Source organism: Crocodylus siamensis, chromosome 1 (genome assembly GCF_052110815.1).
Source record: "Crocodylus siamensis isolate JL-2025a chromosome 1, ASM5211081v1, whole genome shotgun sequence".
Lineage (NCBI taxonomy): Eukaryota > Metazoa > Chordata > Crocodylia > Crocodylidae > Crocodylus > Crocodylus siamensis.
The window spans coordinates 123,871,601-123,890,231 of NC_143395.1; the positions used below are offsets into that span (position 1 = coordinate 123,871,601).

Below are 18,631 nucleotides of genomic sequence, written 5' to 3' on the forward strand. Positions count from 1 at the left end.
GGTTCTGTACCTAACCTAGAATATATCTTCTCTATCATGAATATCTCTGTGCTTGCTAACATGAATGAAGGAGACAATTTGCACATTGCTTTCTTTTATTTTGAATTCGAAGGCCATCTCTAATTAATGGAGGGTTCCTTTATGATGCATTTATTTTTAAATACATCGTGCACTGCTTGTGCTGCCCCTTGTCTTCACGGATGTGTTGGTCTTTGACCCAGAACTGGTAAATGAACCCTGCAGGGAAATCATTAGAGAATTGGAGCAGTTCTGGTGGGGGGAACAAGGGTCAAACCATTACCTCCCCGTAGGAACTTCTACTTAAATTGGACTTCTTGCTTTTCTGAAAGCAGGTCAAGTGTCAGGGAGGGTTGAAGTGGGTAGGTACAAGCCAATATAGACCATGGGCCCAATCCAGTTTTTATCTTTGGCCTAAAAAAAAAGCAAGCCAGATGGCGTCGGTTTAAAGTGGTGATTCTAAGAGAGTAATGATTTTTCTTTTTTTTTAATCATGAATTAGCATACCGACAATCCTATAGGAGTCAGCGTTTTCATTTTTCCCTTCTGGGATTATTCTGTAGGCTTTTTTTGTCATTTGCCTAGAATCATCTGTACTCTTTTAATCTTTCCCCTGTTGATTTCTCCTATCAAAAAATGATAAGCCAAATACTGCAGTAGGCAAATGTTTCAACCATTTTTATACTGGAAGTGCACATCCCATTCTTGCCTTCTCCCTTACATAACTGCAGTCTCCAAATTATACCTTTGATACTCTGAAAATTGATGAAAATTTGGAATGACCTTTTGCAGATTGCGCAGCAGAATAAAATGTTTCCGGCTTTTAGAGAAAATCTCCGAAGTAGTGTGCCTAAAGCAGGAGAATGTATGTATCATGTTGTGGCGGAAAAGTTCCCTCGTGAATTTAGAGGTCCTATAAACCTTGAAAATTCCTTTGCAACTAGAAAATATCCAAGTCAGACAATGTAAAACATTGGAAGTTCAAGTTTTCAAAAGTTCCCAAAGCAATGAATGTTATAGTATTAAGTCATGTCCAAAAGCTGGAGGGCAAATGATTTGTGCTTAAAGAAAAGTAACTTCCCCTGCCAAATCTGGGGGTCCCAATAGTATGATGTCTAGATACTAAATTCCCCAACTTTACACATGCCTTAATTATGTACAAAACATTTTCTGACCTGTATTCAGAATTCTTCACTTCTTAAATATTTCATAGTGCCCAAAGGAATAAATACAAATATATGGTGAAGGTAGTGGACTGAAACCCAGTTCTCTTTTTTTAAAAATTAGCCACTGAGTAGGAATTCTAGACAAGTAAACACATTTTGATTAAGAAAGATAGCACATGGCGAAGTGACTGAGAGAGTAAATAGATTTTAAAAATATTGAAAGGAACAATAGGAAATAAACATCTAGGTTCTATGTTGCTTTTGGAATACAGTTCACAGAAATGCTTGTACTTGAGATCAACAACAAATCAAAAAGATACCAGGAGCTCAGAACTCTACAAGAAACTATCATATTCAACTGCACAGGGACCCATCATTTGATGAGAACTGTGCTAGATCACAGATGGTATACTTCATGGGTTATGATTTCACAAAATGGACTGTCTTCACAATTTGGTTCTCTTATATCTTACTCTTGGGAATCCTGTGGATAAGTGACAAACCGAATGTAAAGGTTAGTGCTTTTATCTTTTAAAACTGTTTAATATGGCCTTTTTGTTTTGAGGAGGAAAAGAGAACATTTGAGTGTACCAAAGAAAGGAATATGTGATGTAGTAAAATAGAACTTTTGTCTAGTCACACACTGTTATGTTGTCTGTTATGATTGTCGGTTCCTTTGAGCAAGAAACAAGTCTTTGGGGCCTGTATAACAGTGAGCATGCCATATAACACATAATCAGTAAAAGGTTTTTTGTTGCAATTGACATCCAAAATATGATTCACACTGGTGATAGCAACAATGTGTGTTTATATTATTTCTGTTTGGAATTCAGATTCAGTTGTTGTCAACATTCACTATGAAGGTGAGTGTCAGGACTGGGACTGAGCAAGTTCAAGCCAGTGCAAGAAATCAGAGAATTGAGAAAATACTAGGAATTTGAAGAGAATGTCCTAGAAATGTACTGCATTTATTTGAATACCACCTAAAGCTTTTCCCTAAAAAATCAGCCATCCAAAACTGGGGGAAGTATTTTGAGCAAAGAAGATGTTTTTCATACCAGAAGGGAGGCTTGAGGATGCCGGGATGGCTGCCAGAAGCTGGCTCTATCCCTATGGCATGGAGGAGAGAGGTGGAGTTCCCTCCTCAGTGTCACTCACCTCCCCTTTTTGCTTAGTCAAAAGCTAGAGGTTTAACACTGTCATAGCCACCTGCTGAATTGGCAGCAGCTTATGACTGAGTAGCTCCCAATTTGGCACTGGCTGTGGCAGAGTTATACCTCCAGTTTATGGTTGAGCAGAAAGAAGAGGACAAGTGATGCTGGGAATTAGTCTACTTTTCTCCTGCTGCATGCAGCCAGAATTCAGTCCTGACTTAAAAAAAAATCTCTCCCTAGCCCCTTCATTCTGCTCTCCCAACATAAGGCCTGTGCATTGTTTGGGGGGGCGGGGGTGGAGAAAATATGGTAAAAATGGCTCCGTTTCTATACTCTGGAGGCAGCATTGCTGCGTATCCTGTGATTAGACTATACCCATGTCTCATGGTGGAGGAAGATGAGAAAGTGACCAGTTGGAATCCATTATCTTTTATTTCTGCTTCTTTCACTTCCAGCAGCACTTTCCTGTAAAAGCAACCTGGAGCTGAGAAGAACACATTTGCTGCAGTAACGAAAGAAGTCTATTCTTGGAATGTCTTCAGTTCCGTGTCTAGTGGCAGCTTTACCTAAACGGCTAAGCAGTTTGGAAAATAGCTTCTTGCATACCAGTTGTTGGAATGGAAAGAATGGCCTGCTTTGATGCTAACAGCTGTCCTTGTTACAGAATACACAGTATTCAAAACACATTTTCAGGGTAGTCAGGAATGTTGTTACAAAAAGACAACCTTGGTCTCAATACAGAAAATGTGTGGACTGATTTGCTACTCTTTTTTTTTTAATATACCTATGGAACATTTTGTTTGGAAGAGGATGCTCCACATTTTGATATTGTTAATAATGAGTGTTGCATAATGAATGGCTGCAATATTAAGAGAAGTAGTTCTCTGAACACTATCCCCTTTTGTAATACACCAGTATTAGCAACCTAACTGCCTTAGCTGGAAGATGACAGTCTAAAAAGAACAGCAAATCAGCAAAGGAGGGTGAAAAAATGGTTTTGCCTAAGCCTTTCTTAAACAATTTCTCTGTGTAGTATATGTGATTTTTCTTGGTAATCAGTAGAATTTATGTTTTAAAAGACCAAGAATTTAGATGAGGAGGTCTACATCATCACAGTGATAATGTGGGTCAAATTTCTGGCCTTAAAAAGGTTGATATGTTCCTTTAATTAATTTCACTTAATGTCTGTTAGGGTAGGATGAAACAATGGAGGGGAGCACTGTACAATTGGCAGAAAAGTGGTGTGTTTGTGTCTTTTCCCTATTATCTTCTCATTAGGAGGTGTGACTGAGCAATGTCCTTCCTGCTGCTGTATCAAAGTCCTCATGATATAATAAGGAGTATTAAATATCTGTAGCTATATTACAACCCTTGAATTGATAACAGACTGGCAAAAGACCTGTCTGTCTTTTATTTTTGTTTTAGTGAAGTCATGAGCTTGCCAGGTTTCTCCAAGACCTTATACATCTACTCTAGGGTTATCCTAATGGCTGCCCAGAGGTTCCTGCCCAGCTGCCATTGGCCCCTTCCACACCGCATCCCCCAATGTTGCTCCTGCTGTGGTGGCTGAGTTAGTCAGCTCCTCCACACTCCTGCAGCTCCTGTTTCCTGCGCCCACTCCTTGGGACGGGTACTTGTGCTGAACATATGACAAAGACAAGAGCCTGGCTGCTTATAATACAGGTGGGTGGCATGTGTGGCCAGGAGGGGCAGAGGTGCTGTGCATGCAGTGGAAGAGAGCTGGGCTGCCTCTGGGAGGAGAGGGCCACCCATTGCTAGCGGTGCTTGGGCCTGTGGTCCGCAGTATGTGGCCCCTAACTACCCAAAAGTTGCACAGCCTGGCTCTGTTCCAGCATAGATACATTTCTGTAACAGATGTCTTCAGCAGGCTTTGATTTTGACCTCAGATCCGGAAAACCTCTCTACATGCTCATCCTGGGCTCAGTGCAAATGGACCACATTAAACTTACCGCCTCACTGGTTTCTTTTGCATGTATGTGAGTTATCTTCTGCCTCTCCCCAATTTCTTCTTCACAGAATCTACATGCAAAAGAAACATTATATTCATTTAGCAATTTTCTTATTTCTGTCAGAAGATAAATACGTAATACCTGACACTTCAGTGACTTTCTCACTCCTTTTTTCTACTTCTGCATCCCTAAGACCAATAGTAACATCCTCACCCCTTTTCAGACTCTGCAGCAAAAGAAAGTTTGCACTAAGTGACATTTTATAATTGCAGTAATGATCCTACAGCTGTGCTTTCCTGGTATTATAACGCACGTCAGGATCAGTTTAGGAGCTCAGCTTCATTTCCTGCCCAGATGCAATCCTGATGACCGTTATTATAGTAAGAAGTACAGCTCCTTTGTTCATTATGGCTGAAGTCTGACAGAGGCCTATGAGATGTAATGAAGACCTAGGTAAAAAGGATGTTACAGTTCTGGGTTAGCTCTGCCTAAGGTGTCTCGGTCTGGTGTGTGTAAGCACATGTGTGCAGATCTGTTAAAAGAATTTTGGTGTACGGTATTTGGGGTTTTTTCTTTCCTGAGTTAAGAAATGTTTTCTTTATTTATAAGTAAGTGAAATTCTGAGGAGGAGCTCTTACACTTAAATGAACCTGTGAGCAGCCCATAGAAAAGCAAGTGCCTGCAGCGCTAATAATGAGAACTGACAAGGCAATCCTGCTGTGTTTATTTATGACCTTCTGCCTTTGTTAGCTCTTGTGAGAAATTCTTCTCTAACCATAACAATATTGCTGGAGTTTGGCACTGTGCTGAGAAATCCTATCGAGCCCTGAGGCCCACTAACTGGCAATGGTTCAGCTCATAACAGATTGGCATGATTGTTGAAATTTTTACATGTTTTTTTTCTCTTTTCTTTCTCCTATACTTAATTCATAAATCTATTTGTTACGTTGCCATGCTTGTTTATTTTGAAAAGCGCCCTTCAGAATTGTTAACAGAGGTGTGGAGAAGTCCAGCATTATTCTTGATATTTTTGAGATCTGTATGTGAATAATTCAAAGTATGATGATGGAGTCTGGTTTGATGGTTCTTCAGTCAGAGCTGTATAAAGGCGGATAACTAAAAAGAGAGAAATTGAGCCCTACTTGTGCAATTCTAATCTCTTTGACCTGACAGACCATTCAGAGGCTAGAACAGATGCTCAGGCAGCACCTGTACTGTATATCTGTGCACTAGGTATTAAGAGCTGCCCTCCAGGGCTTGGAATAGAGCACAGCTTGAATAGGACTTGGTGTTAAGAAAGTTTTTTCTCTTTCACTTGCAAATATTTTATATTGCAATGCCTTTCATAGTTTTCTTTGTAAATCTCTCAAGGAATGTTTATTATTCTTTCGTTTTATGATAGTTGAGTATTTCCCCTTTTCCCAGTCTCCTTTTGTAAGCCTAGATAAAATGTAGAGACAACCAGAATGAAAATATTATCTTGAAGTGTTTGGGGTCCCCTTTATTTTTTCTGATAAGAAGAAACAGCTGCAACTTCCAAGAGATCCATTACATTAAGGCACTCAGGAGGTCAGTTTGCTTATTCACTACAGAACGTCCTTAACTCGCTACGATTTGTGTATTAACAGATAAAGGAGAATGCAGTATTTTTGTTTCTCTGTAGTGCATATTCTGTTTGGCTTCATGTGTCTTTACAGTATATTTTTATTTTTACTTTCCTTTCCCCAAATGAAATCTGAGAGCACATCTAAACTCTGAACTTCTTGGATGGATGTTACATGAACATACAGTGATTGGGACAGATACCATTTCTGTTATGACATCAGGATACTTCTTCCACCCCACAACTTCTTGCCTGGATAGTTTGTAAAACCTAGTTGGGAAAAACATACGTTTATAGATGCCCTTTTTGTCACTATTTCCTTTTTTTAGAATTTTTCAAAAGGTATGAGTGACAAAGTGAAGTCTTAAAATGCATCCTTCCTACTAATCTGAGTCCTGAGACACTTTCATAAGATTTCAGAAACCATTTCAAACTTGTGGGATGTTAGAGGCTTATGAATTTTACACAAATCCATTGTAACCAGGTCATATCAAAGTATCCCACCGTTCTTGGAGCTGAATGGTTTTATACAACATATGCTTCAGACACTCCTGAAGAAAGGAGTATTTACTATAAGGAAACGTATGTTTCAAAATTCTGGTTTATTAGGGTAGGTGGCACCATCTAGCATTTGATAGAAAAGATCTGAAAGTTTATTTCCTATTATTATCGCTCTCTTTGATTTTACACTCGCCTTTTCTCTATATGACTTGAAAAGAAAAGTTGAGAGAGTTTGAATAAAGCTTTTGAGGCATAATCATTTATCATCGCTGTTGTGACCCACAAACTTCTTTTAACATCAGAAAAGAGTAGACTGCATGTGCATTTGTGACTAGCTCAACCCCTGCTTGCATGCACTTTACAAGTTACTTAATGTGCAGACTCAATTGGGATTCTGAAACATGAAAGAAAAACTGAGGCGGCGGCAGAAGATCTTGCATGAGGATCAAAGCATGGGTCCTCTATGACAGTTGCCATTCAGTTCAAGATTTGGGGCTATCTGCTGTCACTATCGAGAGAGAATTGTGAGCTGGCAACAGTATTGCCCCAGTCAATCTTTTGTGCCACCCCTCATTCTTTTTTTCTCTATATCTCTGGCACTGTATCTCCTGTGTGGTGACTTGGTGGTAGTTATCACTATTTTTATATTGTCCTCTGACCCTGTATTGCTTGTTCAGTTTCATGGAAAAGATGTCCTTCTAAAACTGTGCTGCTCCTTGCTGTGTAATTCCTGCTCTTTTCTGCTCCTCTGTTTAAATCAAATATTGAGCATGAGAATTTATCAGAATTCTTATATTTGTAATCTTTTCACTTTATCTTTTGCATTGTATATTGAATATTTTATTGAATTGAGGAACAGCAGCGACATAGCATAATACAGACAGTCCTCGGAATTATGACGCAATTTGTTCCTGAAAACCGTGTCTTAAGTTGAAACATTGCAACTCGGAACTGATTTTCCCATAGGAAACAATGTTATAAATGGGCAATTGGTTCCTGAACCAAGGCCTGATACCCTATTTTCACCAAAAATAACCCAGAATTTTGTACTCAATCAATTATAAGTGAGTAATATAGCTGCATTCGTGTAATTATATTGTAAATAGCAATCATATTGATTTGGAAGGACTTCTTTGAGGTGACTTTGCTGGACTTTTTGAAGGGCTCTTGGTTGGAGTCTTCTCAGGAGTCTGGGCTGCAGATATTTCTGGAGTCTTGTCTGCTTTCTTAAAGAAAGTGTCCAAGGAAGTTTGGACAGATGTTCTCCAGGGAGATGGACAGTGGAGTGAATGTGTTCGCTGGCGTCACATCAGATCGAGCATTGTAAAGCCAAAACTGACATCAGAAAGCTGAAACAGAGTGTCAATTTATAAACTTTGTCAGTGCGAAACATTGTAAGTCAAGGACTGCCTGTACACTAATAATAGGACAAAATGAGAGCAGTAACAGAATGCCATAGCAATGACTAGAACAAGTCTATCGACTCTTGTTTACAGGAACAAAGTGGGATCTCCATGTAATTGGACAGTACCCATCTAGAAGAGCAGTGACATGTCATATAAAACAAATTCAGTGGGTTCAGAATATTTAAAGCCTGAGGATACAGACATAGATTCACTGATGTTTTAAATACAGGCCAGATGAGGATCACTGGACCAGTCTGCAGGCTGGATCAGAATTGACCCCGTGTGTAATACCTACAGCACCAGATCCAGCCTGCACCCCACACAAAGCATGCATCAGCCCCTGGTACTTGCTGTGCATGCAGCACCTAGGACTGGCACTGGGCATGTTCTGCCCATAGGACTTGGGCCTGACCTGGCACTGCGAGCAGCACCACGGGGTCAGTGTAGGGTGCCACATGCAGCTCAGGACCCCTGGTTCACCCCATGTGCAGCCTTCATACCACATGAAGTGCACAGGGCCGGGGCCAGCACATGGGGTCAGTCCAGCAACCCACAGGCCAGATCCAGTCCATGGGCTGCAAGTTTAACACCCCTGGTTTATATCACCTATTATGGGCTAAATACAGCTCTGGGATATCGGAACCTGTTATTTGGCCAGTTTACTACTGGACTAGGAGTTTTGTTTACAGGAATTGGTCAACCTATTTTGCCTGTGCTTTTCTGTTCCCACAAATTGAAGTCTCATCATCAAATTGTATTTGAGAGCTAATCTTTTGTATCAGCATGTCGGAATACTCCTCAATGTGTTTTGGGCCAGAGGATCACAAATGGAATGACAGAAATAGGGTAAATTAGCGTGGCAGAGATCTGTACTACCAAGCCAGATTGGTTCCAATATTTGAGCTTACTTGGGTATCAACACCACTTAGTACGGATACATACTGTAAGTTTGCTCGTGTAACATATTCTGTTATACTGAAATAAAACATGCTATACATGTGAAACCTCTAAGTTTTCAGCTTGAGATTCAGGCTTTTGGGGGATTTTTCACAGTATCAGGATGCTCTTCAAAATCTCAGGACTTGTAATCTCAGTACAGAAAAGGGAGAGAGCCTGATCTTTGCATGTGTAAGAGGGACTGACACTGAGAAAATGATGCATGAGAAACAATGTCAAAACAACTAAGTTTTAGTAGACTGCTCTTGTACAAACACAACTTCCTGTCTTCCCTTTGGACTTAAGGCAATTTGTTTAAAAAAAAATCTGCTAATTTATTTGATGTAGCTACAGGACTTGCTTGCTGAAAATATTTCACTGCTAGTGTGTTAAAGAAACAAATGGCTCCTAAGGGTTCATGGCTTTTTGTTTTTAAATTTTATTTCCAGAATTTCTACGTGCTAAGCATTCCGCTTCGGAGATAAACAGTGAAGTTTGTACCTGGAGAGATGTTGTGTTGTTGTTTTTCTGTTCTACAGATTTATTGTTTACTTTCAGTATAAAAAAGTGCAGTTGTCAAACAAGCCCTAAATCTTACCTGTTTACAGTTCTTGTTAGACTTTGTCAATTTGCTTTGAGAGCATATGGGTCATTAGTATTTATCGTTTCATACATGGGAGTTGATATTTGTAAAGTGTCAACTTTTTTATGCCATTAGGAAGGTTTCTTGATGCATCTAGAGACCTCAGGAGTCCCCTTCTCATTAACTGTCAAAGAATCATGGACCACATAATGACGGATACTGAATATCATCAGTGAGGTGTACAGTTGGTCATATTTCCATATGGTTTCTTGAAGCTGTAATTTCATTTCAGATTATCATACGGTTCTTTTCCCTATAACTCGGTTGTTGATGGAAACCTACGGGACCACTCTGCTGACCAGTGCAAACTGGGAAATTACAGTCATTGCATCCATTCCTGTTTTGCCAATCTTGTCACTAGTATTTTTAATGGTAAAATATCATATCCACGTAGATTGCAAGGTTTAAAAAAGAACAGTTTATCAATCTGTATTTAAAAATATAGAAAGGTAATTACAAGCAGGCTTTATTACACAGAGAACTCTGCTAGGAATAACTTCTAGGAAATAAATTGATATTTTCCAATAATAAAATTCAGACGCTTGAACAAGAATGATTCAGATTTATTTACTCATGAGAATTACAGTGAACTTCTACCATTGCAGTTTTTCTATTTGGTCACTTACCTGTAGTGAACCAGAATTATTAAACAAATATAAACACTGTTTTACAAATATAGAAACTTTTCAGAATAATCAAGCATGTTGCAGGTGTTCTGGCCCCTTGAAGAATCAGAAATTGATCACTACTTGTTAGCAGGATAACACATTGGATTGGCCAGAGCAGCCAAAATGTGGACCCAAGATTCATCACCCTTGTGCCGAGTGAAAGTGAAGTCATCTGGACTCCATATACTCATATGCACTCCAGAGGTCCATCTGTGTTTATCAGATTGAAAGCTTGGGACCCAAATAACATGAACACTTTGTTTTTCTCTGATTTGCAGTGAATCTCTGTTAGGATCTTTTGTGGTTGCTGATGGGAACTTTGGCCCTACTGAAGTCTGAGACAAAATTCACATTGACTTTTGTTGGACTCATCATCTTACCCTGAGTCAGTAGAGTCTATCCTGATTTTCTGATGTTTCTGCTTGTTTAGAAGCTGAATCTAGCATGGATACTATTGCTTTGCATAAGTTGCAGACATTAATAATTGGATCTGGTCAGGAATATTTCAACTAAACACTGTACATCGGAAAACACGAGTTCATCAAAGCATTATTGAAACATACTGCCTTCAGTGAAAGTTCTATCAGGAAGGTTTCTCAGGTCCAGGATGTAATCTTTGTTTTCTGTCCACCTGATTGATTTATATATATATATGTGGGGGGTGTATATATGTGTGTGTATATATGTATATAATATAAATTATATGACACACAAAATTATATAAATGTATATATATGTGTGTGTGTGTGTGTATAAAATTGACCTAAATGTTCACAACAGCAACCTTTGCGCTATTAATGGATCCAGCTTGGCAGGCAACAAAGTGGAATGTCTGTATTTTCTTTACATCATGTTAGTTCCAGAATTCTACTTGGATTTGTGCAAGCTGAAAAAGGAGAAGTCAGAGCATTGACATTTTTGGCATTTGCTTACACGTGTGTATTTGCTGAAATTAATACAGGACTTTGTGGGAAAGGAGTCTGTGCTTTTAGGAACCTATTCTGCATAACTTGTTAGAAATAAAAATATTTAATGCTAGTAGGATGCCTAAGAACACAGTTCAATTGCTGAAGTATTTTAGGAAGCCCCTGTGGTCTGTGGAATGAAGGAAATGGGTTTCCCTAGCAAATGGCACATATTTCACACTACTTTGTTTACTAGCTCTATATTTAGTTCAAGAAGCTAACATTTTGCACCAGGTGCTTAAAACTACCCTGGTTTAGAATCTTCCATGAATAGCTTAGTATGTACAGATTACAGTTCCTCTGGTTAAAAATTAGAATGCATAATAAGTGGAATGAAATGAGATGGCCTGAAGTACCAGGACGAACCATATGTGAATAGCACCCTTAACCAAATATTATCAACGCCTAGGTTTGTCCTATAAAGGAATTCTTAATATGGAACAGATCCTTCTTTATTATAGTATTTTCTGAGGCAGGACATTGGGGAGGGAAGGAGGCCTATCATTATAGATACCTACATTTTCCTAGAAGAAAGTATTTGTAATGGATGTGATCTTGGACCCTGTGACTCAAGTGAACACTGAATTACCAACATTCAGAGAAGAGCCTTTGTTTCTGGCCATGCATTCGTTACTTAGGCAAAGAGTTACTTACAATGTTGAAAGCGCCTTGCACAAAAATAGTATAATAGCCTCATTTGTAAGGAAACAAATTGGCTGGTGTTCTTTCCAGTCTAGTTAATGGTGGTTTGTACAGGGGGAAGGTGGGAGGAGGGCTCTCTGTGTGCTCTGAGATAAGATTTTTCACTATTTTTGGCATGATTGCTTAAATATTATGACATAGTTTAGAAAGAAGATACCTGCTCAGGGGGGTTAACATTGGGACGTGAACATTTTTTCTTCATGGCCTCCGTCATTCCTGTGCCTGTGTTTTTGCAGTTGCACAGGAAATCTGAGGCTGTTAGCTCACTTGCTGTCTAGACAATGTGACCAGCAGGGCCTTTGGAAGACTTCTTGAAACACACTATTATAGGCTTCTTTGTGATGAAAAGAGGTCTTACAAATATCTTGAAATTTAAACAAAGCTATTGTAGCTTTTTCCTTTGTGCATGTGTGTGTGCATGTGTGTGTTTGTCAGCCAAATCATTGGCTCAAAGTTAATCTCAATTATAGAGTGTATTGTCTGTAGTCCCCTATGGTTCCAAAACAATAGTAGAATGTGTGTATCTACTTCTCTATGGATCTGTATTTATATATATATGTACATTATATTTAAAGAGACAGAGTAACTGGAAACTTAAAGCAGAGAATCTTAATAAGGAGATAGAATCTGATATGAAAACCCTATCTTTTTAGCAATAAAATCTTTAATACTGCTAAAAAGACTGTGAGAAGGACTCAATTTATAATACAGGCTTTGAGGCTGTAATCAAATCAGCAGTTGCGGGCCTTTGCATTTACCCATAGGGTTTGTGCTAAATGATTCTGATTGTAGGATAGAGCCTCTGATTTGAAGCTTCTTGAAGAGCAGATGTATATCTATTTTATATTTTTGTGCCAGTTTTTTAAGGTAATTTTTCCTCTGCCTTTTGAGGAGAAAGGATTTGACAACAGTAGAAAACTTGTATAAATCTCAGGCCATGTGTGTTGTACTAAGTCTGAGCAAGAGATCTGGAAACTCAGTAAATACTAGCCATAATTTTGACCAGTGATCTCCATCTGGCAAGGTGCTGACTGTTTACTGGGGGTTGTTTCTGCACTCTTTGCCATGACCCCACAGAAGATGCTCAGAATTTGCATCATAGGCCAGAGATACTTTCAGTAATTAATTGTTTCTATTGATCTCTGCCATGACAATCCTAAAAAAGCTGGTAACTGACGTATTTGCAAGGTAAACTTTTGTTCTACAAGGAGTGTCCTAATGTTACAATACAGGCAACCCCTGCTTAACACTGTTTCATTTGGTGCTATTTCACTACAACACACATTTGAAATCGATACCAGATTTCACTTAGCGCTCAGTAAGTTTCGTTATAACGCTCTCAGTCACCATCTTAGGTCGTCAAATGTTTTTGGTTTTGTTTAACGCTTGGAACCAATTAAGAGCACTAAGCAGGGGTTGCGTGTAGTGTGTGATGTTGTAGCTGTGATGGTCTAGAAATAACGCGAGGGAAGGATTTCTTAGAATGATATCTTTTATTGGACCAACTGTGTAGTTGGGATAAAGTTAGACAAAGCTTTTGAATGCAAGACTTGGGAAGAATGCTTAGGCTGAAGATATCACACTAAGAAATCCATGTCCCGCTGTTGTCAGCATGCCTAGTAATTATGTTTCAAAACTTAGCTTAAAGTATTCTTGTTCTCTCTCTCTCTCTCTCTCTCTCTCTCTCTCTCTCTCTCTCTCTCTCTCTGTGTGTGTGTGTTAGATTTTATTTATTTTGTTTCTAGGACTGTTCCTTAAGGGCATTATATTATTAAATAATATGTGTGTGACTGTATGTTTTCCCCGTGCTTCAGTGATGAGTAACCTTGACTTTCCTGGCTCTTTATAAGCAGTTTACTTCCTACAACTTCCCCTGCTGGCTGTGTTACAATTGTAAATCGGCATTCTATTTCAAGAGTGGCTCTCCTGTCAAAGTCCGATAAGATCATACCACCAGGAAGGCATAACATTATAATCCTAAGCACAATGCGATTCTGTTCATTTTAGCTCTTGTACTTGTCACACGGACAAGAATAAAGGTTGTGCATGGGTGGAAGGTGAATGAAGAAGAGAAGATAGCCATAGATAACACACTTACCTAAAAGATATAAATCCTGCACAGGGACAGCTGGGTTTAGAATCACGGTATTATCTAGGAACTAGCTTTGAGAAGTCGTTGGGATGTCCTGAATAATATGATGCACTGAATGACATAGATAATGCAGCATTTTGGCATGGATAGGTGGCAGAAGATACAGAAAATTATATTTCATCCTTCATTTTTCTTTAGACTTGGCACTGCATTCAAAAGCTAATTTAAACAGTAGATAGCAGTAATAAGATTTTTTTTTTCCTACAGGAAACAAACCTGTGTGTATAAAAAGAGATTTTTGGCAATAATATATTTGCTATGCTTTATTCAGAGAAGTGAGTGCTTTACAGATGAAGCCTCTGAAAAAGAGGTAGAATTTAAGGCATGCCTGGGGGTATGGGGACTTCAGCCCCTTAAAAGAATCCCTGCAATTACCTAACCTGCCAACTTTCCAACAAGATAAATGGAAGCACTGTAGCTTGAAGGTGCCTTGGTTTGAATGAGATGCAGTAAGTAAGGTCTCTCTGTTCTTTACAGGCATCATAGATCTGATAGTACTTATAAAAGAAGAATAGAGTTGGTGCCCTGCTGACTAAATTGTCCTCTAGAGAAGTATTAGTTACAGAGCTTTTTTGTTAACTAGACTGCATGCTTAAACCGCTGTGGAACGTCTCTTATTAGCAGGTTTTTAAATAGCTTTGCATACGGATATGTTAAGTATGTGTATGTGTAAGTGTATCTATATAATTTACATATAAAATATATATGCACACATAATGTGTATATAAATGTCTGTAATGTGAAAATTACATGTTACTTTATTACTGTTCTCTTACATGGTGGAAACAGCAAGCATTAAAAAGCTGATGATATTAGAACAAGAAGAAGACCTCGCTCATATTGCCTGGATGCTGTGTGCATACTCTTTGTAATTTTCTCAAATAGCTTTTCTAGTAACAGTGTTATTTCTAAAGTCCCTGTGTTCTGAAATGGGTCCGTTTGCTCACTTTCTCATGCCTCAGGGGATTGATGGAGGACCCAGTGATTATTTTATTAACTCTATCTCCATACATCTGTTCCTTTAAAAATAATTTATCAAATTGAAAGAAAAAATTCACAGAGCCCCTGGCAAAGTAATGAAGTAGGAATAGCTGAGGATGGCTGTGTTCTGCTTCAGCCCTCTGTAGCACAAGAAAAAGACTGTATAACTCAGATGGCCATGTGGGTAACACACATCTATTTTATTCATTCTTGTGAGAGAGGTTATGAATTTATCAAATTTCTTGCTTACCCAGATGCACATTGATGCTATGCTAATATCCTTGGCTGCATGGCTGGATGAAACGTGAAGTATCCATGTACAACATGCAGTCCCTAGAAGGAAATCCAGCCATTCTGTCCACTTCGTGTGTGTGTGTGTGTGTGTGTGTGTGTGTGTGTGTGTGTGTGTGTGTGTGTGTGTGGGAATCATTAGGGTCAGACTGAAATAAAACACAGTGCAGCAGGAGCTTGTTGGCTCCCTTTTTATGTTGGTTTGTTTGTTTGTTTGTTTTTTGGACATAGCTCTTTAAGCACAGCAGTATCACATGAGCCCCTTTTTACTTTTATGAATGAGCTGCATCAGGTTTGTGAGAAATCCCTGGAAGGCATGCTCTTGAGGAAATGCCTGGGACTTGTCACTCACTCCACCCCCATGGGGGATTAGCAAAATGATAAATTGTAATACAATCTGATGGAAGAAATGAACTTCACTCTTGCCCCCACACTCTCTCCCCTCCTACACACACACACACTCAGCAAGCCCAAGATAAATAATTATATTATGGTGAACTCTCAAGTTTTACCTGAACCCCAGAACTACAGATCATTTTCTCATGTGCAGTATTACCCACTTAATTTTTTTGAAACTCCTCTTGGCTGCATGAAACATTTTTTTCAGTCCTAAAATTGTTATCAAATCTCAATTGCATTTTGAACGGGATGGCTACTCTATGAGCAACAGTGTTTACATATCTTGTACCTGTTAAGAAGTCATTATTTTCCTGTTTATCAAATTCACTTCTGTGTAGAAGATTTCTATAATTATTTTATAATGTATCAAACACTGTCATTTCTCTTCAGTATTTTAATGGACATCAACAAATTTTAAAATCTGAAACAACAGAAATAAGGGTCTTTTGCTAATTTCACAGTTTGACTCTTGTTTTTAAGTGTTTGCAGCTTGACTGTAAAATCTGTGCAGAGCTGACATACATTTTCGTGTTTTCAAACGGGATTTTCATTTGTGCATGCAAAATGAGAAATATGCCTACAATGTTGTGCTCATACGCAAAACCATGAGTTAATCAAGGTTGCAAAGTTACTTATACAAAAATGAAGGTCAAATTAGGATTTGGAATGCTGGACTGCAAAGTGTCAACTTGGGAGCAAGTTTGAGGGGAAATATAGGCATGATCATAGCTAGTACTTCTCTCGGTGGACAAGAGTTGAGTCTAGCATCCAGGTTGTTTTGGACTTACTAATGGTTATTTAGATTCATTTTGCCCTTCAGCTTATGCAGCTTGGAAACAAATAGCAATCTTCACAAAATTCCAGCTCTCATAGGAGGAGGGGTGGGCATTTTGTAAGAGGCTAGTCAGAGATAGGCAAAGTTACTATAAGGATACTGCTTCACATTCTAGTCCGACAGTAAATCTGTCTTGAAATCTTCCTCACTTCTGAAAATTTGACTGATCTTATACATCAGTAATTTATGTTTTCCTTAACAGCCCCCCCGAGACAGGGACACCTTACTCGTACGACTCCTGTTAACCAACGCAAAAAATATTACATTCAGTAAATGCTGTGTCATCCTGATTATTTGAACTGTTGGAAGTCTACATTATTAAATGGCACATGAGTTGACCTGCTTTATGTAAAAAATAGCTGTCTCTTTTAATTGTATCCTACTTAGGTAATAGAAATATATGCTAACATGTACCTTGCAACCGTAATGTTTCCATGACCTTTTGCAGTGTTGGAGTTTCCTAAATGTCTTTACGCATCCAAAGCAGGGGTAGGCAACATTTTTTGGCCGGAATGCCAGAAAACACCACAATGCCTACTTTGGAAGGTGCCGGAGTGCCGGCATGGCAGAAAAAAAAAATGAGGGCAAGGGGTAAATGGCAGGATGCCCTGCTTGTGGCCCCTGCCCCCCAGCCTGGGCTCTGTGGCTGTCAGCAGCTATCCCGGCTCTGGGTAGCTGCTGGAGCCCGTGTTGCTCCCAGCAGGGCTTGCAGCATCCCAGCTGCCTGTTGGGAGCAGCCAGGGCTCCTGGCTGGCAGCAGCTCCCCAGAGCCAGGACCGGCTGCAGCCAGGAGGCTCCAAACAGCTGTGCCAGGCTCCTGCATCAGCTCCGCACCAGCGCATGCAGGCACGCCTCGGAGCAGGCAGTGGGGACAGGGCTTGAGGCAATGCACCCTGGTCTCTCCCCCACTTCCAGCACAGAGGTTATGAGGCCGGCGCAGCTGTTTTGGAGCCAGCCCGCGCTCTGGGCAGCTGCAGCAGGCAGTGGGCAGAGTGCAAACAGCTCCACTGTACTGCACAGCTCCGGCATCAGCTCCATGCTGGCGGCGACTGCATGGGCACCTCGGGGCAAACAGCGGGGCAGTGCAGCACACCCCAAGGTGCCCATGCAGTTGCCACCAGCACAGAGTTGATGCCGGAGCTGTTTGCACTCGGTCTCATTGCCGGACTCATCACCTCCGTGCCACTCGGATGAGCGATGAGATGCCGTTGTGCTCAACAGAGGTGATGAGCCCAGCGCAAATGAAGTCTCATTGTTTAAGTTTACTGAAATTTAACCCCACTGAGCCAAGGAGTAACATAACTCCTGGGGGCTTACCCAACTTTCAGATAATCGAACATCTCAGTTAGGTAGGGTCCAAGTAAGTAAAATTTGGCCAGAGTAGGAAACCATTTAACCACCACTTCCAAAATAAATTGTGACAGTTGTTCAATAATGTACAGCCACAGCATAAAATACTTCAGGAAGCAAGTAAGAAGCAGTGTGTCCAGCTGAAATTGAAGGCGGATTATAGGGTGGCAGAATGTAGTTACGCAGATTGGATTTTAAACCTTCACACTAGAACAGACCTATTTACCCTTGAAAAAAGTGCATCCAGGTCTGTAAATGAAGTCATGGCTTTGTTTGCATCACATCTGAAAATGTAATGGCTTGAATGAAAGCATTACAAGACTGCATATCTGATACCCCTTATCTGCTATTTTGATGATTGTTTTAATTAGGCAAAGTTACTGTATTTACTCATGTAATAGCCATGCTTTTTTCTCAAAGTTTTCTCCAAAATGAGGATGCACCCATTCCAGCAAGGCTGAGGAAATATTGCTGCTAAACAAATGGTGTAATTCTGTGTTTGAACATCCACCCATACTTTTTTTTTTTTATCTTGCATGATCTTGCAGATGAGACTGAATATGGAATGGAATTAACATACCAAGTGGCATGGGTTTCCCATGTGAGTGCATTCCAGTCTTCAGCAAATCATGCCTTTTTAAGAGAAATGTCTCGGCTATTACACAAGTAAATAGGGTATGTTGGATATGATTCTAAATGCAGTTAATGCAGAAATACTAAGGGGAAGTGGAAATGGCGCATGGTTTTTATTTTTATTTTTTGCTGTCCTCAAGAATTTGTGGGCTTAGATTTAAAAAGTTAATCCACCAGTAGAAAACATTAAAATCTGTTTGTTCGTACAGAATAAATTTTGCCTCACTTTATTTAGGTAACTAAAACTTTGTAGGTAGC

At 39.6% G+C, this 18,631-nt stretch overlaps 1 protein-coding gene across 16 annotated transcripts in view; it reads left to right on the top strand.

The window, feature by feature from the left end:
• ARID1B (AT-rich interaction domain 1B) overlaps positions 1-18,631 on the top strand; it is a 446,992-nt gene that overhangs the window by 287,068 nt on the left and 141,293 nt on the right. The window lies entirely within an intron of this gene.